The following is a 12,359-nucleotide window of genomic DNA, read 5'->3' as shown; positions in this document are numbered from 1 at the left end:
TATTAAATTATAACCTGTCAACCATATTTTAAAATTTGTCCCTTTTACTGATATGGAAACAAGACAGGCAAGTTGCCTGAAGGCACACGGCTAATAAGTGGCAGCTGTCAATCCCAGGCCATCAGCCTCCACAATGTGTGATCACATGGCCTCTCACATAAAGGGAACACAAAACCCCCTTTGGCCTTCATTATGGGTTGAATTGTGTCTCCCCAAAAGATGCCACAGTCCTCACCTCCTATGAATGTGACCTTATTTGGAAACAGAGTTGTTGCAGATGTCATTAGTCAGGATGAAGTCATCAAGATGAACCCTAATCCAGTGTGACTGGTGTTCCTACCTATATAAAGGAAAAATTCAGAGACAGGCACGCACACAGGCAGAACCCCACTGAACATGAAAGCAGAGATGAGTTGATGCATCCTCAGGCCAGGGCGCGTCAAAGACTGCCAGCAGGCAGCAGAAGCCAGCACAGGCCTGGAACAGACTCCCTCCCAGCCCTAGAAGGAACCAGCCCTGCCCACACCTTGATACTCCAGCTTCCAGCCCCCAGGACTGAAGAAATTAATTTCCGTTGTTTAAGCCACCCAGATGATGACACTTAGTTACGACATTCCTGGAAACTAATATGAGCCCATCAAACTGCTAAAAGAAACTGCCTAAAATCGGCAATGCTAATAAATAATCCTGCAGAAGGTATATGCATAACACAATAATCGCACCCTTGTTGGACTAAAGAGCTAAAGATACAGGACATTAATGGGGCTTCTAACTCACTGGCATGCCCCCAAGTCCTACTTCCTGGCCTTTCAGTAGCTATGTCTAAAAAAGAGAGAGAGAGAAAGAGCCAGAAACCCCAAAAACCAAGTGAAGACACATTTCCATGCTACCCACCAGCTCCTCAGAATGAGCAATGCTACCACTCTCGTCCAGAAGCACACATGTTCCCACACTCACACATCAGCCAGAAGCAGACACTTCCCACTCTCTGCCCTGCAACCCACTGTTGATACTCCCCACCCTCCCACAGACAGCCTATGAGTCAGAGACGGCAGGTGGCAGCTGGGGACTGCTGTCAATGCTTCCCAGTCCTCTTGCGGGCTGCAAGAGGGAGAGAGGTGACCCCACAATGGACACCATAGCAAGAGTTTTGTAGAGGGAAGGGGAGGACTCTTGAGACCCCAGAATATTAGTGTCATCCTCTGGCTGTCACTCACAGCAAATCTCTGACTGTTTTGATATCAAAAACCTCAAACAGGCTGTAAAAGCATTTGGATGAGATTTTCTACTAGCTGATGTAGTCGCTTCCGATCGAGTTTAGGGTTTCATCATCTGAGGTCTCCTGATGTAAATCTCAGGGTCCTACACACATACACACACACACACACACACAGGCTACACACACACACACACACACACACACACACACACACACTCTCTCTCTCTCTCTCTCTCTCTCTCTGGCTCCTGTCCCTGCAAGAACATAGCCTCCTGAAAGGTCCCCAAAATCTGGTGGTGAGCGATACACCCAGAGAGGTGCAGGATGGGTCAGGTTTCTGACCCAACACAAACTGAGTTTTATGCTTGGAGTTAGTTCTTTCAAAAGTCCCTATCATTAAATCACCTTGGTAATTCCAGACACCCATCAGGGATCTTGTTTCCTGAGAGTGAAGCCAACCCTGGGCTCACAGAAACCATGAAGAATGGTCCCCTGCAGGGTGGGTAACATGAATGGGAAAGCCACCTTGTCATTGGTTTGAACTGAGTTACAGAAATGCCTGGGACATGTACACAGGTTATTCTAAAGAGAAAATCTTATGATATTTACCACGGGTTGACAGTCTGACAGAGGGACGCCTAAAACTGCAAGCAAAGGAGCATCATGAAGCCAACAGGTAGCCCACCAGAACCCCTGCTACGGCCTGTCAGCAGCACCCCATGTGGGCCAACTTTCTGTGTGAAACAAGGAAGCCCATTCAGAAGAAAAATAAATGTTTCAGCCAAATTAAGCACAGACACCCACAAAAAGAGCTGTATTAGATCATGACAGGCACAGAAGGTCAACATGCGCCATGACCTGCCTGTACTTAGGCACTAAAACACCCACTGGAGCTCTGCTAACAGGGAGGGGGTCTAATGACCCAAGCATCCTCAATTCCTAGTTGGTCACAGTTTAACACCAGCCTGGTCAGCCCTCTTGGGACAGCATTGTCCAACAGACAGGATGGGAGTTTACTAGATGCAATCCTCTATCTTGACTGCTGCTGATTCGGACAAGATTGTGGGGCATGATTTTGCTATAGCAGGCCCAGCGGGCTGGGGGTTCTCTCCTCATTGGGCCCAGCTCCGTCATCCCAAGAAGGACGTGGGTCTCAGAGGTGGGTTTTAAAGTGCAATAGCCCTATCTCCAAGCAAGATCTGAGAGGGTTGAAAGGAAGCGAGGCTTCTAAGAGACTCCTTTAGCTTTTTAATGTTTTTTAAATTTTTGTCTTTATTTTCTGAGACACCATCTGGCTCTGTCACCCTCGGTCATGCCAGGCTGGAGTGCAGCGGCATGATGTTAGCTCACGCAATGTCCACCTCCCGGGCTCAAGTGATCATCCCACCTCAGCCTCCCAAGTAGCTGGGACTACAGGCATCCTCCACCACGCCTGGCTAACTTTTGTATTTTTTGTAGAGATGGGGTTTCACCATATTGCTCAGGCTAGTCTCAAACTCCTGAGCTCAAGTGATCCGCCTACCTTCACCTCCCAAAGTGCTGGGATTATAGGCATAAGCCACCATGCTCAGTCTCCTTTAGCTTTTTAAAATTTCTCATGAATATTGTTATGAAAGGCTTATTCCACTATCTCTTGTCCATTAAATACAGATTAATTTTGGAACTACCCATCACGGCCACCTCTAATCCTTTCTAGACTAAAGCAAGAATCTAAATAAATATGTAGACAGACTCAACTGCTCTCTTACTGCAGGTGATTAAACCTGAACAGGTGGTAGGTCCTGACATACAGCCTCCTAGAGCTGCACTGCAGAGACTGGACGGCCTGCATGCCGCTCGCCTTGGCCCCGCACAGATCTGTCTGTCTTGGGAGCCAGGAGGTCAGGCAGCCTCCTGGGAATGAAAAGCTTCGATTCAGACAATCACAGGGACATTATTGAGTAGAATAGAAAGTTCACATGAACTTTTCAAATAAGAACAAGAGACCTCAGAGAGGCTGTGGTGCCCTGCAGGAGGCTTTGAGCTATGTTGCTCCCCAACTCCAGGGCACCTGAGCAGAGAAGTCAGGGACAGTTTCAGAGCATTCAGGTGATCTCAGTGGCCCACCTGGGAAAATCAAAGATGGGCTTTTTTCTCATAAACAGGAAGCAAATGGGCAATGGCCCATAGCACACAGTTAGCAGATCAGATCCACATCTGCCCAACATGGAAAGTAAAAACAGACTGCAAGGAGAGCTTAACCTTTCCAGACACACTCTCTCCTGCGGATCCTGAGTCAGGCCTTGACAGAAGCAAATGGGTACCTGCCAGAGTTTTGAGAGGTGACCTGGACTGTCCGAAATTTTCCAGAGTCTAAAATGGAGGGATGATGTCTAGAAAGTTCTACAATATCCCAAACGGTACCCTATAGGTAACAGGTACTCAATAAATGTTTGGGGATGATGAGAAATCAGCCTGACATAAGCAGAGAACTAACCAAGGAACTTGGCTCCCACAGCACCAGGAGCACCAAATATTCCGGGGCAGGACCCAGGGTCTCCCTCCAACCCCCAACCCAGGGTCCTCCTGAAGTGGTCCTCAGATACACGTTGAGGGACACTAATCCTGAGAAGATGTCACACACCCAGGGATGATGGGGCTGGGACTAGAACGTGGTCAGATAACGCCCCACTCAGAGCTGCTTCTCCTGGGCCAGAGCATGACTGATTATTGATAGAGACCGGGTATTTCTCTCTAAGTACCAAGAACCATCTGTAACAAATTTCTGCAGTTGGATGTAATTCAGAGTAAGCAAGTCATCCTCAACGCAGTTCTAAACTGGTCTCTATGATTAATGTTCTTTGAAAGTGGCTGAAGGCCTGTTCTTGCAAGAAAAATGAACTTGGAAGCTTCCACTGGTTTGGCTTGGAGTGCTCTTCATCATTCGCTCGGCTTGTTGCAGCAGCAGCCTGCAGCTGAAATCAAGAAGCATTTTCTATCCAGGCAACGGCACAGGTCCCAGTGCGATGCCTGGAGCTCCAACTGGAGTCAGTGGCTTAAAAGGGTTATTTCATTCCTTCTCATCAACCCAGAAGTCTCACCTTATCCAAAAGCTCATGTTTGAACTAATGACAATTAAAATGCAGAAGTATTGTTTCCTAGTTCCTTGGCCCTGTTTTTCTCATCCATAATTTTAAGCCCTCTTTGTATTATAAAATGTTTTATAAACCATGTCCAAACCCCTTTGAAATGAAGGTGTAATCAGTAATGCTCTCCACTGAATTCATCAGGTGATCTTGCATGGTGGAGAAGTCACACTGACCTTGACTTCCGTCCCAGAGCCCTTCCTGTACTCTCTGTGTGACCTTCAACAAATGACCTAAACTCTCTAAGCCCCATTTTCATCTTCTACAAAGTGGTACTAATACCCACATTATAGGATTGCTGGGACATTAGAAAGACAAAAATAAGATGGTATGAAAGTGCTTTGTGCGGGTAGTATTGTCACTAAGGCATCCAGCAAAAAGACTCCATTTCCCCTTGAGCAAAAAAAAAAAAAAAAGTGAGAGGGGGATGAGGAGCATTTGGGACAGGATTTCTTGTAAGAAGTGACGATGGAATAGTAAGAACAGCCAGAATGGTAACTGATAGATAATGTCCGTGTTTGTTTATCAAAGGCAAGTGGACAGGAAGAAGAAAGGCCCACACAGAAAGGATCCAGAGATTTTGTCCTATCTTGCTGCTGTTTGAATGTTTCTGTCCCCTCCAAAATACACATATTGGAAACTTAATTCCCAATGCAACAGCCTTGGGAGGTGAAGTCTTATGGTGGGCATCAGGGCCACAGGAGCTCTGATGAATGCATTAATGCCGCTATAAAAAGGGCTTGCAGTGGTACTGGTACCAAAACAGACACATAGATCAATGGAACAGAATAGAGATCTCAGAAATAAGACCACACGTCTACAACCATCGGATCTTCAACAAACCTGACAAAAACAAGCAATGGGAAAAGGAGTCTCTATTTTATAAATGGTGCTGGGAAAACTGGCTAGCCATACGCAGGAAACTGAAACTGGACCCCTTCCTTACACCTTATACAAAAATTAACTCAAGATGGATTAAAGACTTAAATATAACACCCAAAACCATAAAAACCCTAGAAGAAAATCTAGGCAATACCATTCAGTCAGGACATAGGCATGGGCAAAGATTTATGATGAAACTACCAAAAGCAATTGCAACGAAAGCAAAACTTGACAAATGGGATCTAATTAAACTAAAGAGCTTCCGTAAAACAAAAGAAACTATCATCAGAGCAAACAGACAACCTATAGAATGGGGAAAAATTTTTGCAATCTACGCATCTGACAAAGGTTTAATATCCAGAACCTATAAGGAACTGAAAAAAATTTACAAGAAAAAAACAAATGACCCCATTAAAAAGTAGGCAAAGGACATACCCTTCTCAAAAGAGAACATTTGTGCAGCCAATAAATATATTAAAAAACAGCTGAACATCATTGCTCATTAGAGATATGCAAATCAAAACCACAATGAGATACCATCTCACGTCAGTCAGAATGGTGATTATTAAAAAGGCAAAAGGCCAGGCATGGTGGCTCACGCCTGCAATCCCAGCACTTTGAGAAGCTGAGGTGGGCAGATCACCTGAAGTCAGGAGTTTGAGATCAGCCTGGCCAACATGGTGAAACCCCATCTCTACTAAAAATATGAAAATTAACCAGGCACGGTGGTGTGTGCCTGTAATCCCAGCTACTCGGGAGGCTGAGGCAGGAGAATCACTTGAACTCGGGAGGCAGAGCAGTGAGCCGAGATTGCACCACTGCACTCCAGCCTGGGCAACAATGTAAGGCTTCGTCTCAAAAATAAATAAATAAATAAAAAGTCAAGAAACAACAGATGCTGGTGAGGCTATGGAGAAATAGGAACACTTTTACACTGTTGCTGGGAATGTAAATTAGTCCAACCATTGTGGAAGACAGTGTGGCAATTCCTTAAGAATCTAGAACCGGAAATATCATTTGGCACAGCAATCCCATTGCTAGGTATATACCCAAAGGATAGAAATCATTCTTTATAAAGATACACGCATGCAAGTATTTATTTATTTATTTGCTATTCACAATAGCAAAGACACAGAATCAACCCAAATGCCCATCAATGATAGACTGGATAAAGAAAATGTGGTGCATATACATCATGGAATACTATGCAGCCATAAAAGGATCAATATCATGTCCTGTGCAGAAACATGGATGGAGTTAGAAGGCATTATCCTCAGCAACTAACACAGAAACAGAAAACCAAACATTGCGTGTTCTCACTTATAAGTGGGAACTTAACAATAAGAACACATGGATACAAGGAGGGGAACACCACACACCGGGGCCTGTCGGGGCGGCGGGAAGAGGGAGAGCATCAGGATAAAAAGCTGATGCATACAGGGCTTAACACCTAGGTGACAGGTTGATGGGTGCAGCAAACCACCGTGGCACACATTTACCTATGTAACAAATCTGCACATCCTGCACACGTATCCTACAGCTTATAATAAAATGTTTTAAAAAAGAGTTTGCAGGAGTGGGTCCACTCTCTTCTGCCCTTCTACCATGTGAGGACACAGAGTTCCCCAATGTTTGCCCTGTTCTGCCATGTGAGGACACCTTAAGAAGGCCCTTAGCAGACACCAGATGCCGGCACCTTGGTCCTGGACTCCCGTCCTCCAGAACTGGGAAAACACATTTCCGTTTTTTATCAGTTATCTGGCCTGTGCTATTCTGTCACGGCAGCACAAGACTGCCTCAGTCGTATGTTTGTCTGTTGACATGGGTTATGAGTGTGTGTACTGTCTACTTTTAACCTCCCACGCTGACTCCCTGGAAGCCCAGAGTCCACCTCACCACATTTCAAGTCTCCTTCACAGCCCCTGGCGGGGCATCTTGTACATGTTGGGTCTTCAGTAAGTGTGCTGATCTCTTGATCAGGAGCAGCCCTCGGCCCTCTCTGTAGTGTCATTGAGCCAGCGCGGCTAGGGAGAAAGGGGGGCGCTGGGTTCGGAGGGGAAGGGAGGCATCCACGCTTTACAGACCCAGCACTGGGGCCTATAATATAAAATTTGTTCTTCCTGAAAATCAGGGTCAGAAAGAGCTACTCTGCACACCTGCAGATGTTTGGTGATTTAACCCCCGCATGGACCCTTGCTCCAATGCTATCTGAAACATGCTGGGGCTCCTGAGTCAGCTATCACAGCTGGGATTCCTCCAGTGCAGCCTTGTCACCGTCACTGTGGACTCCATCTGCTGAGCCTAAGCCGCCACCCCCCACCCGCTTGTTTTTACATCTACTGTCAGCTCACACCTTCCACCCTCTGTAGCAGGGCGGCACCACTCTGTCCTCACATTGCCTGGTTGCCTCGGTGGCTGTCTGCTGTCAGCTGCTTCTGTGAGTGGTGTGCTAGTGTTTTTCCCTTAAGCTGGTGTGTACCAGGGTTCACACTCTCCCTCACACGAACTCCTTTCCTCTGACTTCAGAGAGAAAGGAGGCTCCTTTGCCATTACCCCACCTCGCCCCAGGCTCAGCTCTTGCCAGAAAACACATGAGCCAGGTTCAGCCTCCACCAAGAGAGCCAGAGTGTGGAAGACCAGCATTCCCACCTGTCAGAGCGATAGGCGCCAAGAACACCATTTGCACCATGTGTACCAAGCCTGGTGCAACGAGTCACCAATACCCTGGGGCACAGCAGGCCACTTCCAGCTAGTCAGGCCTCAAGTTGAGAGAGGCAGCACAGCAGTGCAACAGCACAAATGCTGGGAGTCAGGCTCTGACACTGCCAGCTCCTAGCTGTGTAACACTGGGCAAAGTCCTTAACCTCTCTGTTTCTCCATCTGCAAATGAAGAGTCACTTCCTCAGACTGTAGCAGTAAGAATTAAGTGAGGTGCGGTCAGGCGCGGTGGCTCACGCCTGTAATCCCAGCGCTTTGGGAGGCCGAGGCGGGTGGATCACGAGGTCAAGAGATCAAGACCATCCTGGTCAACATGGTGAAACCCCGTCTCTACTAAAAATACAAAAAATTAGCTGGGGATGGCGGCGCGTGCCTGTAATCCCAGCTACTCAGGAGGCTGAGGCAGGAGAATTGCCTGAACCCAGGAGGCGGAGGTTGCGGTGAGCCGAGATCGCGCCATTGCACTCCAGCCTGGGTAACAAGAGCGAAAAAAAAAAAAAAAAAAAAAAAAAAAAAAAAAAAAAAAAAAAAAAAAAAAAAGAAAAAAAGAATTAAGTGAGATGCTTAGCACATGGCAAATATCATACTTTTAAGAAAAAGTTTTGCATTTATGTCAGGGGTTGGGGAGGATCTGATATAGTGTGCCTTCAATGCTGTAGCTCTGTTGTTTAAAATGCCCTCATTATCTCTATGCAGAGAGACTAAGAAGGAAACAAGGTCCACGCAAACTTTGACAGCTTCATTCTAATCGGGATGGATACTTTTGTTCCCAATCAGTGGGTGTCATAAATTAGGGTTCTTCCTAGGATTTCTGTCCCTATTTGTACCCCAGCCACCAGAGCCACAAGGAATTGTCAGAACATCTCAGATCATTTCTGGGCTCAGCACAAATCAGTGGGCTGTGAGCCCCACACCCAATTCATCTTCAGTCCGGTCAACTGTGAGCACCGGAGAGAAGGAATTGCTTTCTGAGAAGTCAAATAAGCCAAGTGAAGCACTCTGCCAAACCCACGTCCTCCATCAAGATTGACTATCATTACTTTTCTTCTTACTGACAGTGAGGAAGAAATCACCCCTCCCCCATCCTTTCCTGGGCCCTCTCATTTTCCCAGCAGGGTCCTGAGGTCAGTCAAATCATGGGTCTTTTCTAGTTCCAGCTGCTGGAATTTAAACAAATCCCATTCTCCAAACCTCAAAGCCAGAATCACTGGCTTTACAAACACACAGCAAAAACAAACCCAACCCAACCCAGTGGCTAACCTATGCACCACACTCCCAATGTCTTCGTTCGGAACATTCCGCCTCTCTGCTGAGAGCTTTCTGATCCTTGAGAAGAAAGCAACTGAGAGATAAAAGCGAAGCATCTCCTGTTCAGGTTGCAAATACTATCCCAGAGCTCAGCAAGTCAGCCAAGACCGGCTGCTAAGATTTCATTAGCCAGAGAGCTGCTCTCTTTTCAAACTGTCAAGGCATACAGGTGAGCAATTAAGCAACTGAAAGGGAAGAAGGACATGGCTTCTTAAAGAGCATTTAAAAATGCAAAGCACGTTATCTGTGACACCACTCAAGGCACTTAATTAACTCCATGCCCAGCTGTAAGCCCAAAGCCTTCCAGACCACCGGAATGCAGAGGGTGGGGGCTGGCCACGCCTGGGGAGATGACTGAGTCTGGCCTCCCGGTTTACAAATGCTGCACTTGGAAAAGGGGGTCTCACTGCCAATTAGCGAGTTAGGGGCAGGCGCAGGGCAGTACCCCAGATCTGTGCCGTCCAGCATAGGAGCCACAAATTAATTAAAATGAAAGAATTTAAAATCCAGCTCCTCATTCGCACTGGCCTCAGTTCACATGCTCAGTAGCCACACGGGGCCAGTGGCTACTGAGTTGGATAGTGCAAAACAACATTTTCATCGTCTTGGAAACTTCTATGGACAGGACTGCTCCAGATCATAAGCTCTTTCCCCGTCATCAGGGCGTGGGTCTTTTCTTCACACACAATTATCCATCCATTAAGTATATTGTGAAATCAGTTCAGTGGGTCACAGCCAGCTTTTCCTCTTCTTGTTAATGAAATGAAAGAAAATACGATAGCATTTCACGTGCCGATGAAACAAGGGTGAGCATCATGTCACAAGCCTTATGTTCATTTTTATTTACATTCATACATACATATGTAGGTTATCTATAAATATTTTAATACTGGTGTATATATATGCTATATATGTGTACTATATACAATATTAATGATATAGTATATAAAGATATAGAGAGATAAATATATATCCAGCAGGGTCCTACATTAGTGAAATCATGGGTCTTTTCTGGTTCCATCTGCTGGAATGTAAAAAAATCCTATCTGCCAAACCTCAAACTTAATCTCTGGCTTTACAAACAACATACAACAAAGACCATATATATGTATACATATTTTTTTCTGACCCTGACTTACAGGAAGAACAAATTTTATATTATGATTCAGTATACCGTGTATATATACATATTCCAAGTTGTCTTTGTTCTGTGCTAAGGACAGAAGAGCAGGACCTCACAAGTCCTAGCACGAGTGCCAGCTCAGCTGTGGTCTCCCTGCCCAGTGCCTTCTGTCCTTACTCATGCTGGGGGCACTGGAGCCCATAATATAAAATTTGTTCTTCCTATAGGTCATGGTCAGAAAAAGCTACTCTGCTCACCTGCAGATGTCTGGTGATTTCACCCCCACTCATTTTCCCCCTATCCCAAATGACTCAGATCACAGGAGAGTGAGGCACAGTATCTGCTCTGCCATGCTACACACAGGTTTTCCTACAGACCTAATTTTCCATGCACTCTTCCCTGTAAATCCATTTCGTCTGGGCACACAGTCAGGCAACCGGATGGCTCCAGACACTCATCTGGGCTCCAGTGCCCCCAGCATGAGTAAGGACAGAAGGCAGTGAGCAGGGAGACCACAGCTGAGCTTAAGTCCAGCTCTTCTATCCTTACCACAGAACAAAGACTTGGAATATCAACAGTGTCTAGAAATCAATCTTGCTCCCTGGGACCATAAGCTCCTCCCTGTCTAGCTATAATTCTATAGTTCTCAGAGGTCGGAAGAAACTGGAGGACTCTTTCCCTCATTGTATGGTTAATTTCCTATGTCAACTTGGCGAAGCTGCAATGGCCAGATGTTGGGTCACACACTTTTCTGGATGCTTTTGTGAAAGTATTTTTTAGATGAGATTAACATTTATACCAGTAGACACTAAGTAAAGCAGACACCCTGTATACTGTGCTGGGCCTCACTCAATCAGTTGAAAGCTTACGAGAAACAGATGAATTTCTTCTGAAGAGGAGGAATTCTGCCAGCAGATTGCTTTGGATTGAACTGCAACATTAACTCTTCTCTGAGTCTCTAGCCCACTGGCCAGGTCTACCCTGCAGGGTTTCCATGCACCCTCTCTTCCTCTTTCTCTCTCTCTCTCTCTCTCTCTCTCTCTCTCTCTGTGTGTGTGTGTGTGTGTGTGTGTGTGTGTGTGTGTGTGTCCTTTTGGTTCTGTTTCTCTGAAGAAACAGAAGTTTCCTTGACTAATACCTTCCTTGTCATTCGAGACTCTCTCAAATGCTACCTCCTCTGTGCGGCCACTCCTGATTTCCTCTGCCAGAAATAACTGCTCCTCCTTCTGTGCTCATTCTTATAGTATATTTCTTGTGCCACATTTTTGCAAACAATTACTGTGCTTTGTGCTATCATTAATTGATTATCTAAAGCAGGGGTGTCCAATCTTGTGGCTTCCCTGGGCCACACTGGAAGAAGAATTGTCTTGGGCCACACATAAAATACACGAACACTAACAATAGCTGATGAGCTAAAAAAAATTGCAAAAAGTTTTCATAATGTTATAAGAAAGTTTATGAACGTATGTTGAGCTGCATTCAAAGCTGTCCTGGACCGCATGCATCCATGGGCCATGGGTCGGACAAGCTTGATCTAAAGCTTAGATTCTAAATCTTGTTGCTCAAAGCTTGGTCTGTGAATCAGCAGCATCAGTATGCCCTGGAAGCTTGCTAGAAATGCAGAATCTCAGGCCCTACCCCAGACCTGCAGAATCAGAATCTGCATTTTAACAGATGCCTAGGTGATTCACATGCACATTAAAGTTTAAGCAGCACTGCTGTAAACAAGTGCTTCTAAACACTGAGGAGCTTTAAAAAATACCTACACCAAGTTCCCACCCTCGGAGACTCTGATGTAACTGGTCTGGGGTGTGGCCTGGGCTGCAAGATGTTTGACACCTTCCAGAGTATTCCTATTCCTATCTTTGTTACAGTGGTTCTCAAGCTTGGCTTGAGAACCACTGTAACAAACCCCCGGTCTTAGAAGGAGAATTGAGCCCAGTGAAGCTGAGGGACCCCTGTAAGGTCATAAAATGAATTAGTA

The 12,359-nt window shown here is 45.8% G+C and overlaps 1 protein-coding gene across 1 annotated transcript in view; it reads right to left on the bottom strand.

Annotated features, from left to right (window-relative positions):
• GFOD1 (glucose-fructose oxidoreductase domain containing 1) overlaps positions 1 to 12,359 on the bottom strand; it is a 123,295-nt gene that overhangs the window by 89,341 nt on the left and 21,595 nt on the right. The gene's annotated exons all lie outside the window — the stretch shown is intronic.

The sequence above is a fragment of the Cebus imitator genome, unplaced genomic scaffold (assembly GCF_001604975.1).
Source record: "Cebus imitator isolate Cc_AM_T3 unplaced genomic scaffold, Cebus_imitator-1.0 Scaffold21, whole genome shotgun sequence".
NCBI classification, from domain to species: domain Eukaryota; kingdom Metazoa; phylum Chordata; class Mammalia; order Primates; family Cebidae; genus Cebus; species Cebus imitator.
The sequence above is the reverse complement of the archived record's forward strand: the minus strand, read 5'-3'. Positions and strand labels throughout refer to the sequence as shown.